General features: G+C 50.9%; 1 protein-coding gene across 2 annotated transcripts in view; it reads left to right on the plus strand.

Moving 5' to 3' along the window:
- The window catches only part of GRIN2A (glutamate ionotropic receptor NMDA type subunit 2A), a 417,372-nt gene that overhangs the window by 16,033 nt on the left and 380,724 nt on the right, over positions 1 to 20,615 (plus strand). The gene's annotated exons all lie outside the window — the stretch shown is intronic.

Consider the following 20,615-nt stretch of genomic DNA (forward strand, 5'->3'; position numbering starts at 1 on the left):
AGATGAGGACTTTAAAGGACTCTTTAAAAACAAACAAACCCACATAACTTAGGATGTGTCCTTTCTTTTTTCTTCTTCCCATTATGAAAGTAACCCAAAGAAAGCATGCTTAAGGATTTGTGAGGTTCAGAGAAGTCTAAAGAAAAGGAAAATCGCCTTTCATCTCACTACCCGTTGAACCTGTGAGGAGTATTCTGATCTGATTTCCTTCTTGTCTCTTCTCTTAGAAGCCCCGGTGGCTCAGTGGGCTATGTGTTGGGCTGCTAACCACAAGGTCAGTGGTTCAAAGATAGGTGAGGCTATAAAGATTCACAGTCTCAGACACCTACAGGGGCAGTTCTGCTCTGTCCCATAGGATTGTTATCAGTTGCAATAGACTTGGTAGCAGTGAGAGTTTGGATTCTCTCCTCTAAGAAGTCCTGGTGGCTCAATGTTTATGAATTGGGCTACTAGTCTAAAGGTTAGCAGTTCAAAACCACCAGCCACTCTTCAGGGAACAATGGGCTTTCTACTTCCATAAAGAGTTGGTCTCAGAAACTCGTAGGGACAGTTCTACCCTGTCCTACAGGGTGGCCATGAGTCATCCTCAACAGTGAGTTTGGGTGATGCTGCTGTGGAAGCACTAGACTACTCCCACAAGGTCAGCTGTTCAAACCCACTACCTTTCCTTGGGAGAACTTGGAGGCTGCTCCTCCCATAAAGATTTACAGCCTTAGAGACCCTCTATAGGGTCACAAGGACTCAGAATGTGCTTTCCAAACCCAGACTGATACATATAAGCATTGACCTATATAAGTACACATATGCAATCTTCTCTCCATATGCAGATGTCCACGCGACCTATAATGTCACGTGCAACCTTTGATTTCCTTCACATTTCTTCATGAGCTCTACAGGTGATTTGCATGTTTATTGGCTGCCCTCTCCATTCTGGGGCGACATCCTGATTCCTTAACTATGGAGACTTGGTCCACCCTCAGTGTGGCTGTGAGAAAGAGCAGTGAAACAGCTCAGCGGTGGAAGGTGGCTTTTGCCGAGAGCTTCTTCCCCCCATCATTGTGCCCCCACCCTGCCGTCCACTCCCTTGCCACTCCCAGCGACCTTCTATGGCACAGAGAACTACTCCATAGGGCTTTCTGAGCCTGTGAATCTTTATGGGAACCCAAAGCCTCATTTTTATGCTGTAGAGCAGCTGGTAGGGTTGAACTGTTGACTTTGAGGTTAGGTTAGCAGTCAGTGTGTAACTAGGGCTCCTAGGCCACTGTGCATGAAGCATTTGAAGGTCTGTGATATAATCAGAATGTCCAGACCATTGGATGCATCCAATAGACCTGCTGTCATCAGCCACTCCCGGCTCGTAGAGAGCCTGCCGGACACAGTGCAATGAGCCTCGTGTGGTTCTGAAAGCTGTCGTCAGTCATCACGGGAGCCGACGGCCACTTCTTCCTCCCACAGAGCCGCTGGGGGGTTTGAACTGCTGACCCTTCATTGAGCAGCGCAGCCCTTTACCGCGGTGCCACTAGGGCTCCTTGGCACCACCGTTGCTGTATCTCCAGTCCCTTTGTCACCTCGGCGGAGCTGCATCACGCAGAACACAAAGATAATTGGCCAGATGGCATGCGCTCTCTCCTTGTTTTCGTTTGCATGTCTTGCCTGCCGACTGCCGTGGGTGACATTTTCCTGAAGTCACTCACACTTTTGTCTTCCCTCAGTGTTACCTGTCTTAATCTCTCCGTAACTTCTCCGTGTGTGCAACGGGGAAACCTCCCGCATGATGGATTTCAATATCAAGTATGGCAAAGTAAATGTGAATTTCTCAAAAATTATATATGTATATTGAAGCCTGGCAGGGAGTTCTATGATTATTCATCCTTAGTCACCGGCTTTGCTCAACCATTGTGTCTGGATCCATGGCTTTGCCAGAACCTCTTTAAAAATGTAAACTTGTGTGGCAGGACCTCATTGTCTGGGTGGGGCTTGACGATTGTGGTTTACCAGGAGGCCAGAGGGAGAATCACGTCCCTGTGGGGCTGAGGTGAGCCGCTGCTGTAGGCTTTGTGGGGAATGGAGGGCTGGGGAGCCGTCGTTTGTTCCTGTCTCTGGACATGCCGAGGCCAGGGGAGAATGTAACAGTGGTGCCTTGGGAATAGGAGAGTGAGTGCGTGGGTGGCAGAGAACAGCCGCCCCCTGAGCCCGCGGGGGGCGTGCTGTGGCATGAGTCGTAAATAAATGTAGGTGGGATCGGGTTCAGTCTTAAGGAGGTACAGGGGTTGGTTACTGTACGCAATCACTGGCCCAGCATCCACTGCTGCTTCTCAGTGTGTCACACTGTGGTGGCCAAGTGCTTCTACAGGTGAAGCCGGAAGTCCTGATGGTGGACAGGCTCCAACGGGGCTCCCAGACTAAGACAGACTAGGAAGAAAGGCATGGTGATCGACACCCATCAGCGAGCCAGTGAACACCCCATGGGTCACAGCTGGACATTGTCCAGGTTGCTTGCGTTGGACCAGGGGTCCTCAAACTATGGCCCGCAGACCACATGTGGCCCACCGGGTGTTTTTACCCATTTGTTTTTTATTTCAAAATAAGATATGTGCAGTATGCATAGGAATTTGTTCATAGTTTTTTAAACTATAGCCCAGCCCTCCAACAGGTCTGAGGGACAGTGAACTGGCCCCCTGTTTAAAAAGTCTGAGGACCCCTGCTTTGGACGGTGGCATTGGGATGAATAGATCCATTGCTGGAGGAGGGCACCTTGTGCGTGAAGCTGGGGCCAGGAAGGGTGTGGGAGACCCTCAGTGACGGGCTTCAGTGTGCAGGTGACATGAGGATGATGGAAGTAGGGGGACAGTGTTCCTACTGGTCTACATTGGGTGGCTATGAGCTGGAGTCGGCTCAGCGGCATCGCTCCACCCACTTGTCCACCCACCCACCCACCCATCCATTCACTCATTCATCTACCCACCTACCCTCACAGTCACACACCCATCTACCCACTCACCTGTCTGTCCATCCATGCATCCATCCATCCATGCATGCATCCATCCATCCACTCATCTACCCACCTACCCTCCCACTCAGACACCCATCCACCTGCTTACCTGTCCACTCACTTGCCTGCCCATCCATCCATCCATCCATCCATCCATCCATCCATCCATCCATCCATCCATCCATCCATGCATCCATCCATTCATCCATCGGGGCATGTTACTGACCATCAGAGCAGCCTTCACCTGGTAAGATCCAGGAGGCCCTGTTGAAGCTGACGTCAATCCCTTAATCACCACTTGTGGGGAGGTTGGAAGGTGCCACCCTGGAGTGGTAGGGTGAACTTGGGGGCCCTGATGGCCAAGGCTAGTTACACGGGGAACCAGAGCATCTCAGTATCTTCATCTCGGCTGTGATTGTACCAGCGTGTCCAAGCTGAACTTTAGACTTGGTCTTGGGTGAGCTCCCATGTCTTTTAGACTGAAGCCGGTGCACCCAGCTGCTCCGGGAGCTGCCAGGGACTGGCTGGCTCTTTCCCCAACTCCACAGCAGATGAGCCTTGAGGAGAGGGAGGTGACACCCTGGTCCTAAAAATGGAAATACAAAAGAACTCCCTTCTAGCCTCACCCATTTTGAGCTCAGGGCTCTCCCTGACCCCTTTAGTAAGCTACTTTTCTGGCCATACTCCATGAGCGGGATTATGCCTCCTGGAAAGTGGCTCGCCTGGGGACTGCAGCCAGCTTCTGCTTTCCCACCCGCTCCTTCCTCATCTCCCAGAAGGAGCCAAGGCCAAGCCACGCGTCTTCAGAATTGAACAGAGGAGCCTGCTTTGGGCACGGTCCGGAGTGGGACGTGGCCAGTGGCAGAAACATAGAAACAACCTTGTCACTCGCCAGTGATGCTGCCCATCCTGACCTCTCTGTGTCAAGCATCGGGTTCAGAAGTACCATGGCAGCATGGTAGCAGCCAGCACAGTCCTCGTATCTTCTCCATATTCGCGCCTCTCACCCTCTCAGCGAGGTTGGCACCGTCACCCCCAGCCTTCAGATTCGGAGAAGCAAAGACACGTGTGGAGAGGCGCACAGGGGCTAAGTGGCTGAGCCCGGAGTTGAGCTCAGGCTGTTGGCTGCGGCACAGGGTTTCTTGGCCTTGGCTCTGCCGGCCTGGTGGTCCTTAGTGATTAGGATGTACCTGTCTTTCTCTTTCTTCTTTCTTTTTAGGGGTTTCAAGGCTGTAAATATTTAAAAAAAATAATTTTATTGGAGACTCGTATAACTCTTATCACAATCCATACATCCTCCATGTGTCAAGCACATTTGTACATTTGTTGCCACCATCATTCTCAAAACATTTTCTTTCTACTTGAGTCCTTGGTATCAGCTTCTCATTTTTCCCTCCTTCCTCCCCCACGTCTCTCCCTCACGAACCCTGGATAATTTACAAATTATTATTATTTTGTCATATCTTACACAGTCGGACGTCTCCCTTCACCCACTTTTCTCTTGTCCGTCCCCCTGGGAGGGGGTTATAGGTAGATCATTGTGATCGGTGCCCTCTTTGTCCCCCACCTTCCCTTCACCCTCCTAGTATTGCTACTCTCATTGGTCCTGAGGTGTTTATCTGTCCTGGATTCCCTGTGTTTCCAGTTCTGATCTGTACCCGTGTACATGCTCTGGTCTAGCCAGATTTGTAAGGTAGAATTGGAGCTATGATAGTGGGGTGGTGGTGGTGGTCGTGGTGGTGGTCAAGAACGAGAGGAAAATTATATGTTTCATTGGTGCTATACTGCACCCCGACTGACTTATCGCTTTCTTGCGATTCTTCTGTAAGGGGATGTCCAGTTGCCTACAGATGGGCTTTGGGTTCCCACTTCTCCCTCACCCACATTCACAATGATATGATTTTTAAAATCTGGGTCTTAGATGTCAACCTCATCCCATTGACACCTCGTGGTCGCACAGGCTGGTGTGCTTCTTCCATGAGGGCTTTGTTGCTTCTCATCTAGATGGCCGCTTGTTTTTATTTCAAGCCTTCAAGACCCCAGATGCTCCTGTCTTTCTTAGTGGGTCTTGAGGGGCTGTGGCAAATAACCACACACTGCGTGGCTGAAAATGACCAAAATGTATTCCGTTCTGGAGGTCGGAAGCCCAGAACCACGGTGTCAGCAGCACTGGCTGTCCTCTACCTCGTCCAGCTTCTAGTGGCTGCCAGCATCCTGGGGCCTGTGGCAGCATCCTTCCCCCCAGTCTCTGAGGACACACTGCTGCCTCCTCTGGGCTGCGTCGCACGCACGTGTCTGTCTCACTCCTGTACAGACACTGCCCCTCAGATGTAGGGTCCATGCGGTTACCCAGGTCTCTTTCTGGTGTATGATGGGTGCCATGAGCCAGAGCTGACTGGGCAGCCCCTGGTACCCACAGCATGCAACACCTGGACCACCTCCTCATCCAGGAGCTTCATGTCGTCACATCTGCAATGGCCCTTTTCCCAAAGAAGGCCCCATTCCCCGGCTCTGAGGATGAGAGCGGTGGCATTTTTGGGGAGAGTGGGATGACTGTGCACTGTCTAGTGTTTCGCAGTGACCCTGCCAGCAGCCACCCCCCCCAGTTGTGATCACTCCAGTGGCTCCAGCCACTACCTGGTGGATGTCTCTGGTGGGCATGCTTGTCCCCTGTGGAGAACTGTCAGCCCAGACCACGTGGTCTGATCGCTGTGCTCCGCTGTGTGTGTGTGTGTGTGTGTGTGAACCTCAGACCGGAGCTCCCATGGCACCCTGCACACCCCTTCTCAGAACCTTCAGAAGCTGTGAGTAGGCAAGTGTCATCTGTCTCTCTCATCCGGGTCCAGGGGAGGTTGTCCCTTGGTCTGGGGGCAAATGCTGTGACTGTGTGGACCAAGCTGGGGTTTTGAGCATGGGGGTGGGGCTTTAAGCATGGGGGGCGGGGCCCCTGCTCTGCCTGCAGACGGAGCCAGGGTGAGCAGCTTGCACAGGCGCAGAGGCTCAGGCAGGCTGGAGCGTGATACTTTTTCGAGAAGGATGACTCATGCAGCTCACACATGGCTGTACCAGGAGTGCTCTGAGCACCCAGTGCGCCACCACCAAGGACCCTGCTTTTTGCAAGCAATGCTTCCCATCACATTTGGATCTGGAGGGTGGCGGGTAGTGGCTTATGCATTGGGCTGGTAAGCCCAAGGTCAGCAGTTCAAACCCACCAATTGCTCTGCTGGAGAAAGAGGAGGCTGTCTGCTCCCGTGAAGAGTTCCACCCTCGGGAACCCAAAAGAGCAGTTCTTCTCTGTCCTAGTGGGTTGTGATGACTGATGGCAGTGGGCTTAGTGGCCGGGCAAAGGGAGAACAGGGGTCATGGGCATTCACTGGTAGAATTCTCGCTTTCCCTATGAGAGACCCAGGTTGATTCCCAGCCAATGGGCCTTATGTGTAGCTACCACCTGTCTGTCGATGGAGGCTTGTCCCTTGTGACGATGCTGAACAGCTTTCAACAGAGCTTCCAGACTGAGAGAGACCAGGAAGAGAGGCCTGACCATGCCCTTCTGGAAAATCCACCAGTGGAAACAATGGCCTGGCCCACAGCTGATCATGGGGATGATGCAGGTAGTTTCGAACTGCTGACTTTGTGGTTAATAGCCCAACTCTTAACCACTTTGCCAAGGCAGCCCAAAGGAGGGAGACGCTGAGCAACATGCATTTACATGGTGGCTGCAACAGTGGACTCCCTACATGACAGCAATTGTGAGGAGGGCACAGTACCAGGCAGCGCTTCACTTTGTTGTCCCTAAGGCTGCTGTGAGCCAGGACCGACGACATGGCACTTGACAAAAACACCCAGGAATTCAGACCAGGATTTCTTTAGAGGCCATTGTTCAGCCAACCCTACAGCACACACTTCCTCAAGTTAATAGGGTGAGCCTTGGATGGGGAGGCGGGGGGGCGGGGGTAAGGGCCGCCAGGGAGGCCTCCTGACCAACTCCCTGAACTTCAGTTTCTTCTTGCGAGCGAGAGGTTTGGGCTGAGTTGTGTCTTGCTGTGACATCAGGCTTTTTCAGGGTGGAATCAGGCGGTGTAACGTGAAGCAGCAGGCTGTGCTAGGAGATATCGGAGACTTGCCCAGGAGGATCTGAGTTCAAATCTTGGTACGGCTGGTTTCTTGAACTTCAATATCATCCTCTGTCAAAATAATACATCTATACTTTCCTTTCCTTTTTTTTTGCTCATAGCATCCCTGGTTGCTCAGTGGTTAAAGCACCCAGCTGCTAGCAGAAAGATGGGCAGTTTGAAACCACCGGAAAAAAAGATGTGGTAGTCTGGTCTCATGAAGATTCCAGCCTTGGACGCCTATGGGCAGAATGACTGTCTCACAGGGCTGCGGAAGGTCATCCCACACTGGCCGCAGCAGTACGTTGACAGGGAGCTGCCAGAGGTTCGGGCGGGACTCAGAAGAGGGCGTGGAACATAAATCTTAGCTGACGGGAGCCAATACCAGAAAGGTGTTTACCTGCATTTCCATGAGCATGTAAGGGCATTTGACCCTGTGGAACATGCAAACTTATGGATATCCTTGAGAAGAATGGGCATTCCTGAAGACTTCATTGTGCTGGCACCGGACCACGTGATGGGCCCACGAGGAAATAATTGTGTGTGGGTCAAGGAACGGTTGTAGGAAAAGTACACGGGAGTGCAGTAAGGTTTAGCACCAGGAAACGTGTGCAGCAGGGTTGGGTCCCCACCGTGTGTCTTCAATCTGTATGCTGAGCAAATCATCGGAGAAGGCGGATTATAGCAAGAAGAACCGTGCTGTCAGGATTAGGGGAACATTTGTTAAACTGTGGTATGCAGGTGACACACCTGGCTTGCTGCAGGCGAGGAGGACATAATGAAGATCCAGAATCACAACCCTCCAAATGGATTCGAAACGCGATGTAAAGAAAACAATCATCCTCATAACTGGAAACCAATTGGCAACATCACTACAAACACAGGAAAGATGGAAATTGCTTGGATCTGCAATCAATGCCCAGGGAAGCAGCTATTAAGGGATCACCGGGCACAGTGCCCTGGGTCCAGCTGATGCCCAAGCCCTGTCCAAAGTGCTGAAAAGGAAGGGGCTTCCTTTGAGGACTAAGGTGGGCCTGACTCAGTCCATGGCCTTTCCAGTTGCCTCATCTGCATGTGAAAGTCGGACACTGAGTAAAGGAAGACCAGAGGGAAATCAGTGATGCAGGAAAAGAATATTGAAAGGACCACAGACGGCCCAAAGGACCGACAGCTCTTAGACGAGGTGCAACCATTACGCCCCTTAGAAGCATTAGACGGATGCCAGTCCCGGGTCTCACGTTCCTAGGATGTGTCAGGGGATGCCAGTCCCCAGAGAAGGACGTTATGTTTGATAACGTCGAGGGGCAGTGAAAAAGGGAAGGCCGTGGGTGGGCACAGTGACTGCAGCAATGGGTTCACACGTAAGAACAGTAGTGAGGACGGCACAGGATGAGGTTGCTATGATGTGGGACCAACCCAATGGCACCTAACTACGAAGCCACAACGGCAACGCAGGGCTGCTGTGGGTGGGGCTGGACTCGACAGCAGTGGGTTTAGCATGGCGTTTTGGGAGGGAGGCATTTTGCCTATTAGCTTCACAGTGCTTTTCTTTACATCTTTAAACCCACTGAGAACTCACTGCCAATGAGCCATTTCTGACTCGCAGTGACCCTACAGGACGGAGTAGAACTGGCCCTGTGGGTTCCCAAGACAATAAATCTTTATGGGAGTAGAAAGCCTCATTTTTCTCCTGAGGAGTGGCTGGTGGTTTCAAACTGCTGACCTTGTAAGGAGCAACCCAACTCATAACCTACGATGCCACTAGGACACCTTATATTTTAAAGAGAAGTCTGTTTGGAACGGAAGTCTACTACCACAAGCGTACATGGAAACTCTTTACACTTGCCATCAATAGAAGCAACAGCAAACAAAAAAATGAATCAAGCTAAGCCACACTAGCAACTAGTAACCTTGCAAAAACAAAAATACACCAATGCTATGAAAAGGTAAACCAGAACCAGGCCAGATCCATGCTGTGGAGTCGACTCATGCATAGTGACCCTACAGGACAGAGTGGGACGGCCCTAGAGGGTGTCCATGGCTGAAATCTCTAAGGAAAGCAGACTGCCTCATCTTTCTCCCATGGAGCATTTGGTGGGTTTGAACCTCTGACCTTCCCATTAGCAGCTGAGTGCTTAACTGTTGTGCCACCAGGGGGGTTATAAAAAAATATGACAAGGTGAAGTTTCTCTGTTGTAAACTGGTATTGTATTTTTATCTCTATGTGAAATGCAGGGTAGGTAAATCTACAGAGGCAGCGGCTGGGGTCATAGTTCCTTGGGGTTATGGCAGGGGAAGTGAGGGGGAAATGGGGAGCCAATAATAATGGATACAAGAAAGAAGAAAATTTCCTAACATATATTGTGGTGATGACAGCACAACTCTTTCCAGTGTGATTCAAACATGAAACTGTATGGTATGGGAATTACATGTCAATAAAACTGTTAGCAAACAAAAATTAAAAAAACTAAAATGGGTTCTAATATTCAATGTAACATTTCAAATACGTACAATGAACAATAAAGTTAAAGAATTTCACCTCGTTACTGAAGGGTTGTGTGGAGGAGAGGAGCCAGTCAGGGTGCAGTGTAGCAACGATGAAACATATAACTTTCTTCTAGTTCTTAAATGCTTCCCTGCCCCCCCCTATCATGATCCCAATTCTACCTTATAAATCTGGCTAGACCAGAGGATGTACATTGGAACAGGTAGCAACTGGAAACACAGGGAATCCAGGACAGTTGACTCCTTCAGGACCAGTGGTGAGAGTGGCGATGCCTGGAGGGTAGAGGGAAGGGGGGTGGAAAGGCGGAACAGATTACAAGAATCTACACATAGCCTCCTCCCTGGGGGATAGACGGCAGAGAAGAAGGGGGGAGACATCAGACAGTGTACCATATGACAAAATAATAATAATTTATAAATTGTGAAGGGTTCATGAGGGATGGGGGAGTGGGGAGGGAGGGGGGAAATGAGGAGCCGATATTAAGGGCTCAAGTAGAAGGCAAACGTTTTGAGAATGATGATGGCAACAAATGTACAGATGCGCTTGACACAATGGATGGATGTGTGGATTGTGATAAGAAGTGTATGAGGCCCCAATAAAATGATTTTTAAAAAAAGAAAATAGAAATACCTATTCTACATGATAAACAAAAAAAGCACAGGGAAATTTCTTTTAGATACTTTTTGTAAAGCTATTAAACTTTTGAGAACATATTGAAGAATTAATATTTAAGAACATATATGTGTATATATTCTTTGTTCTCAAAAGTTTATGTACATAATAAATATATACACAGTGTTCTTAAAAGTTTATATATATTTACAATGTATATGCATACATCTACACACATACACACACATATGTATATGGATATGCCATCATCTACTGCCCCCTACCTCCCTGCTCTGTCTCCCATATTTCCCTGCTTGGGTGAGAAGATCACGTGTTCCTCCTTACACACACACACACACACACACACACACACTCATACACACATGCCAGGGTGCTATTTCTTGGCAAGGCATAGCATACAAGTATCTCTTTAAGATGGAGATTAAATGGTATGGGAGACCAAACAGCAGAACCTTGGGGTTGACTCGGCAGAGGGCCTGCTAACTCGGTGTCACCCTTTGTTCTTTAGCGTAAGACATGTCAGCATCTTTGGTACTCGACCAAGCTCTGTAGTCTTGTCAATTCCTCCAAAGCCCTACCTCCTTCCTCTCTGCCCTTGTGACCAGGCTCTTACCAATGTTCTCCTAGATTCTGGCTTCAACCTACCTGCCCATATGGTCATCACCACACATAGCTCACAGCCCCAATGGGGAGCTTTGAGCACATTACTCTTCACTCTCTTTGTGTTTCTCCATGGTTTGCAGAGCAAAGTCTCATTCATGCATCCAAGACAGGCCATAGTCTCTTCCCCACCACCTCCCAGCTCTGTCTATTTCCCATATTGCACCTCTTGGGTGAGCTAGCTCGCTTGTTCCTTCCTCCATGTGCCCCATGGTCTCTGACTGTGATGGAAAGTGTCCCTTCCTTCCATGTTGGTGCCTCCCATGCAAAGTTTGACCTTGTCGGTGAAGGTCAGGGTCCTTAGGATGATCCATTGAGCAAAGGTATATAGAACCCCTGAAAACTGTAAGAAGAGCTCCAACTGCCCAGGGTGTCTCCATCGCAAGTCCTGCATGGCCTTTGAGCCCTTTGGACACGCTTTAAGTGTCCAGGGCTCTAGAATGCTTGTGCCCATTTCCGAGGCTGGAAGCATGTGCTTTCCTGATTCTGATGACCTCAGTTTCATGTCAGGTGACAAGCAGAATGACCTCTCCTCACGGCCAGATCTTATTCCTCTTTCTCATCTTTGCTGTAGCCACCCCTACCCTCCCAGCCCCACTCCCTCATACTTAACACCTGTTGTTGAGTTGATTCTATGACCCATGGGGAGCTAATGGGTTACCTGTGGAAGTGCTAACTGAAAGGTCAGCAGCTTGAACCCACCAGTGCCTCTGAGGGAGAAGAGGTGGCAATCTCATGTGAAGACTCACAGCCTGGGAATCGTAGAGAGCAGCTCCCCTCTGTCCTGTGGGGTGGCTGTGAGTCAGCCCTGACTCGATGGCGGGTGGTTGGGCTGTTTTTGGACTGAGGGCACTCTCTCAGACTCTTGGGGACCGTATGTGTGTGCGTCACAGTAGATCATTGCTCCATAGGGCTTTCTTTGTAAGTAAAAATAAAATGTGTGTGTCATTTCCCCTCCCACCCTGGGTAAGCATCAAAGAAGGTGCCTTTATATGTGAAAACCTATTGGCTTTTTAATAATAATGGTCCCATAAAATAGTTGTCTTTTTCCAATGGACTGATTTCACCCAGCATAAAGAATGCCCTCCACACCCCCTGTGTTCCGAGGGCTTTCTCAGGTTTGCTGTGAGCTTGTCACGTGCCCTTGTATCCCACTGTGGAGCTGTACCACAGTTTGCTTACCCGTTCTTCCATTGATGGGCACTTGGGCCGTTCCCATCTCTGTGCTAGTGTGGCTAGTGGTGCGATGCACATTAGACGTTGATCTACTTTGATGCCGTTGTCGAGAACACACACACACACACACACAGCAAAGCACATACCCATTTACCATTTTCCACATGTGCAGTTCAGTGACACCAACTCTATACATTTGAGCCGTGCAAACAGTCTCACCTCCTGCTCTGAGTTATTCTTTCCTCATTCGCTTCCCCTCATTGGCTCTAAGGGGCTTGTTTTATTTTTGAGTTGCTGTTGTCATGCATGCCCCCCCCCCTAGTTAGTTTTTAAAAGAGCATAGTGCTCAAAGCAGCCACGTTTTACTAGTTAAGTTAGCCACTGTCTGATTTTAAGATAACTTCGGGGGTATTTGTAGTTTAAGATGATCTCAGGGCCCTGGTGGCACAGGTGGTATGAGGTGTGCTGCCAACTACAAGGTCAGCACACCAGCAGCTCCTTGGGAGTAAAAGGGAAGGAAGGGGCTGTCTATTCTTGCAAAGAGTGACCGGCTCCGAAACCCCCAGAGGCAGTTCCACCATGTCCTATAGGGTTGGTGTGAATCCAGATCAACCCAGTGGCGCTGCGTTCGATCCCTAAGGTATTCTAGCTTGAAACAATCGTTGAGAGTTTAGCCAGCCTCTGTGTCTCCAGAAAATCCCATGAGAATATGAAATTCTGTCCTGCATTTCTGCCTCAGACTGGACTCTTTAAAGAAGCAAAATCAGTGATATTTGTGTGTGTGTGTGTGTGTGTGTCTGTCTGTCTGTGTATTTATAAATTTATATCAAGAAAATGGCTCACCACTCAGGGTGCAGTGTAGCACTGATGAAACATACAACTTTCCTCTAGTTCTTTAATGCTTCCTCCCCTTCCCCCCCACTACATGACCCCAATTCTACCTTACAAATCCAAATAGACCAGAGGATGTACACTGGTACAGCTCAGAGCCAGAAACACAGGGAATCCAGGACAGATAAACTCCTCAGGATCATTAATGAGAGTAACAATACCAGGAGGGGAAGGGGAAGGCGGGGGAGAAAGGGGACACTGATCACAATGATCTTCATATAAACCCCTCCCTGGGGGATGGACAGCAGAAAAGTGGGTGAAGGGAGAGACATCGGTCAGTGTAAGACATGAAAACATAATAATAATGTATAAATTATCAAGGGCTTGTGAGGGAGGAAAAGTGGGGGAGGGAGAGGGGAAATGAGCTGATACCAAGGGCTCAAGTAGAAGGCAAATGTTTTGAGAATGATGATGGCAACAAATGTACAGATGTGCTCGACACAATGGATGTATGTGTGGATTGTGAAATGATTTTAAAAAGAAAGAAAGAAAATAGCTCACACAGTTGTAGAAGTCCAGGTGCAGGTAGGTTCCCAGCTAGTAGGTCATATGGACACTGCTCCTGAATTGAGTAGCAGAGGCTGACGAACCCAAGATTAACAGGAAGGCGACAAGATGGTGTCTGCAGAGGTGAATGAATCCAAGGTTGGCAGGTTGATGGCAGGTCGGCGATGACTCCCAGGGTTGGTAGACAGTATGGCACGTTGTATTAGTCTGGGTAGACTAGAGAAACAAATCCACAGAAACTCATAGGTGTATACAGGACAGCTTTAGATAAAAGGAGAGTGTACATTAAGAAAGCATCCCAACCCAGTGCTGCCCAAGCCCATAAGTCCAACATTAGCTCATATGTTTGACATCAATCTACGAAGTCCTCCTCCATCTCACAAGACACATGCAATGATGCAGACTGCAGGAAGAAAGTCGAATCAGTGAACATGTAAGCATCTCGGCGCTGGCAGGGGTCTCCATGCGGCTGCTCCAGCACAGGGCTGCATCGGGGTAGGTCCATGTGGCTTCTCCTCAGGGACGTCTGGCAGGAAGGAAGCCTTGCCAGTTGAGGCAAAAAACTAGTTAAGGCAGCCACACACTGGTCTGACCTTCAGAGAACAAGAAACCAGAGAGTAAGAAAGGCACTGCTCTCTGAGCCAGTTATTGCTCCGCCTTTCAATTCATCCCACATATGTTTATTGGCCAGGTTGGCACAATAAACCTTAACTATCACTCAGGTGTTGGCACAAGTAAAGAACCAGAGGTCCATGAGCCAGATGTAGGATCTGGACAAGAAAGCACGCAAGCTTTTTCGTCATGTTCACTTCTATTGGAAGCAGGCCACACCCCTGAGGACATGACCTTTCAACTGGTTGCATCAGGGCTGTGATGGAGGGGCTGCTTCCTCCCCTAGTCGTCTTACACCGGATGAGCTGCTCATAGCAGAGCCCATTGTGGAGGTGGTTACACTGTGTTAGATCACATCTCGGCGGTTACTAAGCCTTAACTGCCAAGCCACGGAGAGTCTTGGCCCAGCCTGCTTGACACAAACCCACCAACTCACCCGCTCGACACAAACCCACCTCTCACCCCTTTTGACAGGATGCTGCTCCACAGGGCTTCAGGAATAGACTGCCAGCTCTTTTCTCTGAGAGTCGTCGGGGTGGTCTTGAACCCCCAACCTTTCTGTCAGCAGCAGCCATGGTGTTCACCGTTTGCACCTCCCAGGGCTTGAAAGAACACATCGGGACCTCTTGTGGGAGTGAGAACCCCGTCACTGCCCATCGGGAGCGGGGGTGGGGGTGGGGGCTGCAGCGACACTGCGCTGTCAAGCATCGTTTATGCCATTGTTTCTCTTCCCTTGTTAGTTGCGCTTTGGCATGTGCTTTCTCTAACAGGAAGTGACAGTTTAATCATGCGGGTTTTTAAAATTGATATTCTGCTGCACAGTTGACCACACGTAATGAGCAGGCAGCTTCGCCTCGTACGTACAATGACCCCTGGATGCTCTCTCTCTCTCTCTCTCTTCATCAGGAGACTTGGGTGGCGTGGAGAAATGGCTGGTCCCTTTTGGTGGCAGAAGTATTAGCAACTGCATTAAGTGGTAGTGGCTACCCAGGGGAAAAGGAGGCGGAGAGGGGCTGGTGGTATGTGTGTGTGTGTAAGAGTGTGAGTGAGTGTGTGTGTAAGTGAGTGTATGTGTGTGAGAGTGAGTGTGAGTGAGTGTGTGTGTAAGAGTGTGAGTGCGTGTGTGTATGTGTGTGTGAGTATATATGTGTGTGTAAGTGAGTGTAAATGTGTGTGAGAGAGTGTGTGTTAGTGAGTGGGTGTGTGTAAGAGTGTGAGTGAGTGCGTGTGTGTGTTTGTGTGTGTATGTGTGTGTGAGTGAGTATATATGTGTGTGTAAGTGAGTGTAAATGTGTGTGAGAGAGTGTGTGTGTGAGTGCGTGTGTATGTATGTGTAATAGTGTGAGTGCGTGTGTGTGTGTGTGTGTGTGTGTGTAGGCAGTGGCCAGGAAAGCTGACAAACTCCTCATCCCCAGGCTGAGCCACCGCTTTCATTGTCCAGAGACCCCCCTCCCACGTAGAAGGGATTTTCTGCAAGATGATTCCCCCTTCTTGATCGAAACCCTTCGAGTTTTCAGTGGGGAGAATAGTTTCACAGACCTTTATGGAGCCTCAGGAGGTGCTGAGCTGCTCCCTGAAATACTCGAGGTTTGACTTTAGACATCTCAGAAGCAAGACCCGGGGTTCCATCTCTGACTATGACAATTGAAAGCCCCATGGAGTATCTCTATGAGATCAACTTGAAAGGTTCGATGAGAAGCGTGGGCGGACAGTGGCGGCGGCATGAGTTTATATCACTGAGGGTGGGACATCTCTGAGCAAGGGGCGGGGATGGTGGCACAGCTCCTGAAATATCAGTGTCGCTGAGTCACACATGTGGACTCCGATGAGTTGGTGTGTGTTCTGCTGTGTATATTCTCAAAAAATACAAAATGATTAAGAAAAGAACAAGGGAAACCAAAAGGTGCCCAGTCCTAGCTAACAATACCTGGGGTCACCGTGAATCACTGGGATCAGGTGACTGGATTTAAGCCATTATACCAAACCCTCATTGATGGTATCCAAGCCACAGTGTGGAGCATCAGAATCGGCGGAGATCATGAGGCAATGCCTTAAACACAAACCATCACACAGCTGTGGGTGCTGAGACCCAGAGAGGGTCAGGGGCTGGTTGGAGCTCTGCTTCCTCCCGAGCTGTAGGCCTGGGCCTTTTCATGCATCTCTTGGCCCTTGTGATGTTGATGACTGATGCTGAGGAGATGGCCAGCCAGGAGGGGACTGAAGAGTGGACCAGTCAGGATGGTGCTGATGGGGGCACCAGCATGGATGTCCATTTCCATGAGGCGGATGGCAGTAACACTCTCGCTGGAAGCCCATCCACCTGCCACATGGCCTGCAGAGAAGACGGGGACTCTTGACCACAGGAGTCTGCTTCTCCACCAGAATCCCATTTTCTTCCCCTTTTACACTTTACTCTGGTGGCACTGTCAGGTAAGCCTTGGATTACTAACTGTAAGGTCGGTGGTTCAAATCCACCAGCCACTCCACAGGCGAAAGATGTGTCTGTCCGCTCCCATAAGATCACAGCCTCAGAAACCCTGTGCAGAGTCACTGTGAGTCAGAATCAGCTGACGGCAGTGGGGTTGGATTTGGGGGTTTTTGCTCTTGTCTTGCATCTCCCAGGGAGGATGCTCTCTTGAGAAAAGAATTCAAACCCAGATGAGTTTGGAATTGCTTGACTGTGCCCCAAACGTTGGAGGTTCAAGTCCAATCTGAGGCACTACGGAAGAAAGCCCCGGTGGTATAACTTCTGAAAATGCTATGGGGCCGCTGTGAGGCGGAATCGACGGGAATCGGAAGTGACGGAAAGGCCACTGCAGACATTACAAAGCTTCCAGGGTTTATAAGCAGAGCATGCGGGCTCGCTCAAGTCCCTGGGAGGGCCGGCGCTGCACACAGCTTGTACACTGTGTGTGCTTCACCACAGATGTTCCCTCTGTTTGTGTCCATGCAGTGCTTGTCAGCAGCCGTGGGGCTTGGTGCTGTGGAACTCACAGTACTGTTCCCCTGCCTTCACTCTGCCTGGTGCGCTGCTCAGTCCCTGTCCACCCCCCACCCCGCCTCCAAGCCGCGGCTCCTCTCTGCACCGTCCACAGCTCAGCTCTGGGCCCCTGGGCCCCATAGCAGCAGGCTGTGCCTTTTCTGTGCTTTTGCCGTTTTGCATTCGGATCCTGTACTTCTTGGTTGATCTCACCCCTCTCTCTGCTTCGGCCCTGTCAGTGGTCAGAACATTCCAGATACATTTATTGAGCTCCTGTGTCCCAAGGACCTTGTCCGATTCATTGGGGCTCCAAGGCCTGCAGTTCCCATCTTCCCAGAGCTGCCCATTCAGGGGAAACATAGGGTAAAGGCTGGGGCTGTGGTTGCTTGCTGCTCAGTCGTTCCGGCCTCGTGGCGACCCCACGTCTTATCTGGTTCAGCACCGTCTTTAGGATCTTTGCATGTTTGCCTCCAGCCTGAGGTGGGACATTATTCTGTGGAGAGAGCTAGACTTTTGTCGGCTCCTTTTGGAAACTTGCCAGGCCGTTCTCCCTAGTCTGTGTGAATCTGCACGTGCAATGGAATCTGCCCAGGACGGGCGACCTTGCCGGTGCTTGAGATAGTGTTGGCCTGGCTTCCAGGCCCTGCACCACGTGTCTGTCAGTTTGTGGTACCGTGGTGGCTTGCGTTTTGCTGTGATGCTGGAAGTGAGGCTCCTGGCATTTCCAGTGCCAGCAGGGTCACCTACAGTCATCAGGCTTCAGTGGAGCCTGCAGACTAAGAACAGGCTATGAAGAAGGAGTGTTTTTTTCCAGTCACCTCAGATGCATGTGAAAGTCAGACACTGAGTAAAGAAGACTGAAGAAGAAGAGGCGCATTTGAATAGTGCTGCTGGCAAAGAATTCCGAAAGCACCCTTGACTGCCAAAAGAACAAATGAATTTGCCTTAGAAGTACAAGCAGAGTGCTCCTAAGAGGCAAGGATGGCGAGACTTTGGATGTGTTATTAGGAGGGACTGGTCCCTGGAGAAGACCATCGTGCTTGGTAAAGTGGAGGGGCAGCGACAACCAGCAGGACACTCACCGAGGTGGATGGACACAGTGGCTGCAACAGTGGGCTCAAGTGCAGGACCGACTGTGCGGCTGGCACAGGACCAGGCAGTGTTGTGTTCTGTTGGGCACAGGGTCACGATGGATCCGAACTGACTCGATGACTCCTAACAACGCCAAGAGCTTCCAGGTCACAGCAACATGCAAGCCACCGCTGACACATGGAGAATGGAGTACAATGGGAGGTGGTTACGCTGCATGTGGAAAGGCCGCCTGTTCCAACCTAGCAGCCACCATGTAGGAGGAAGATGTGACCGTCTACTTCCATCAAGATTTCCAGCCTTGGAAGCACTGTGGGAAAGCTCCTCTCTGCCCTGCAGGCCCTGTAGGAATCGGCACTGACGTGATGGCAGCGGGCCACGGGGAGGGGAGTGCAAGGGAGAGCTGTGTAGAGCATGACGTGTGACAGGAGCTGGCCTTTGGGAGAGGGTTTCTGCATGTGGATCCGGAGGATGAGCTGGGTTCTGCCGCTGCAGCGACGTTTTATTGTGTCCTCGGTGAATGGTTACACTGGAAGTTGGGGCCCTGCTTGACAACGATGTGTTTTACAGATCCACCGTGGGCTTAGCAGTCCGACGCCCAGTGCTGCCAGGCTCCTTCGCCTAAGAGCGAGGTGAAGCTGGCACTCACCTCGTGGGTATGCGTGACTCCACTCTACGAGCCCTCATGGGGCAGTGGGTACGTATTGGGCTGCCGACCACAAAGCCAGCAGAGTGAAACCCTCAGCGGCTCCGACGGAGAGCAACTGGGCTTTCTACCCATGTAGAAAGAGTTACAGTCTAGGACACCCACGGGGGCAGTGCTTTCCTATCCTACAAGGTCACTAGGAGTTGGCATTGACTTGACGGCAGGACGGTTCTCATATTGGACCTGGCTTTCTCCCTCTCTTGCTTCCCTGCTCAACCCCTGAGGGGGCAGGGGCTGCTGTGCCTTTTCTTGGTCACCCTTTGAAAACCCAAACCCACTGCCATCGAGTCGATTCCAACTCAAAACAGAAAGCCAATCACGGCCATCGAATAGCTACCGACTCATAGCACCCCTATTGGCAGGACAGATCTGCCCCCTGTGAGTTTCTGTAACTCTTCACTGGAGTGGAAAGTCTGTCTTTCTCCCTTGGAGTGGCTGGTGGTTTCAAACTGCTGACCTTGCCGTTAGCAACCCAATGTGTAACTACTACGCTACCAGGGTTTCTCCGGGGCTCCCTACGTTGCGGTGATAGAGCTGGGGCATCGTGAGCGGAGACTTGGGGAGTAATCCCGAGCAGGATGTGGAGTGGTGTGGGAAGAACATGCCTGGGTGGATGAGTTAGGTCGGATTCTAAGAGTGGAAGCTGGGGGTGGGAGTGGGGGCGCGGGAGACCAGCACATGGACCCGTGGCGTTTAACCATAATCAGGACCAGATTAAATGCTCACTTTGGCAGAAATAAGCAATTACCGGGCTTATCCAGCCGGAGAGAACAGCATGTTTGGAGACACGTAGGCGGCCCAGGACACGGTGTGTAAGGGGTGTCATATGCAGATCCTTGTGGTTGGAGCCTGTGCATTTTAGCCCCAGAGCTTCTTGCCGGGGCTGCAAATTGGGGCGAGTGGAAACGGCCCCAGCCGGGTGCCAGGCTTCTCTGAGAACAGGCCACAGCCGGTGACAGGCTGGGCCAACTCCCACGCTCTCTCACTCAGACCCCCATTAGCCATTCCCCAGGTAGCCACTGCTGCAGGCAGGTGTCGGGGACCTTTCTCAGGGTGAGTGACAAGTCTGGCTTCCCTGTGGCACGGTGCGAAGTCAGCAGAAGGTTCCGGGCACGCAGGCTCGGCACTATCCTGGCTGGTTTGAAGGTGGCTGGTTTGAAGCAGGGTCACAGGTCAAGGGGAGGCCAATGTCTTGGTGAGTGTGCAGTGTGTGAGTGCCTCAAACGTGGGGGTCTTGGACGAGCCAGCATGTCAATGGATTTGCACGTTTGCTGGGCACACACAGGGCATTGGTGGCTGTCATTGCCATCATGGTCAGGGGGGAGGACACGGTTCTGTGGTTCAGCTGGCATCATTTTGAAGATGAGGAAATGGCGCTGACAGTGGTGGCCAGGCACTGACTCGGTAGGAAGGACCCCACTTACCTCCAGATGAGCGCTGACCCCAGAAGGTGATGAGATGACACCTCATTGCCTCCTCAAGGAGCCTCCAAGCAGTGGAGGGATGTGTCTTCGTTGAGAAGGCGCTTTAGCTTCTCATCAAAGTTTCTTTGCTTTGGTCACTCCACAGTGCCTGCTGGTAACCCCCCATTCCCCCCCACACACACACACATATCGGCTTTCAGTGCCCAGAGTGGGTCCTCGCTGCCAGTGGCAGACAGCCCCTGGGCATGTGGAGCAGGGAAGGAAGGTGGGTGAACAGCATGATGAACCCGATCCATGCTGCTGAAGTGTGCATGGGGCGGCTGTGGG

Source organism: Tenrec ecaudatus, chromosome 12 (genome assembly GCF_050624435.1).
Source record: "Tenrec ecaudatus isolate mTenEca1 chromosome 12, mTenEca1.hap1, whole genome shotgun sequence".
NCBI lineage: Eukaryota > Metazoa > Chordata > Mammalia > Afrosoricida > Tenrecidae > Tenrec > Tenrec ecaudatus.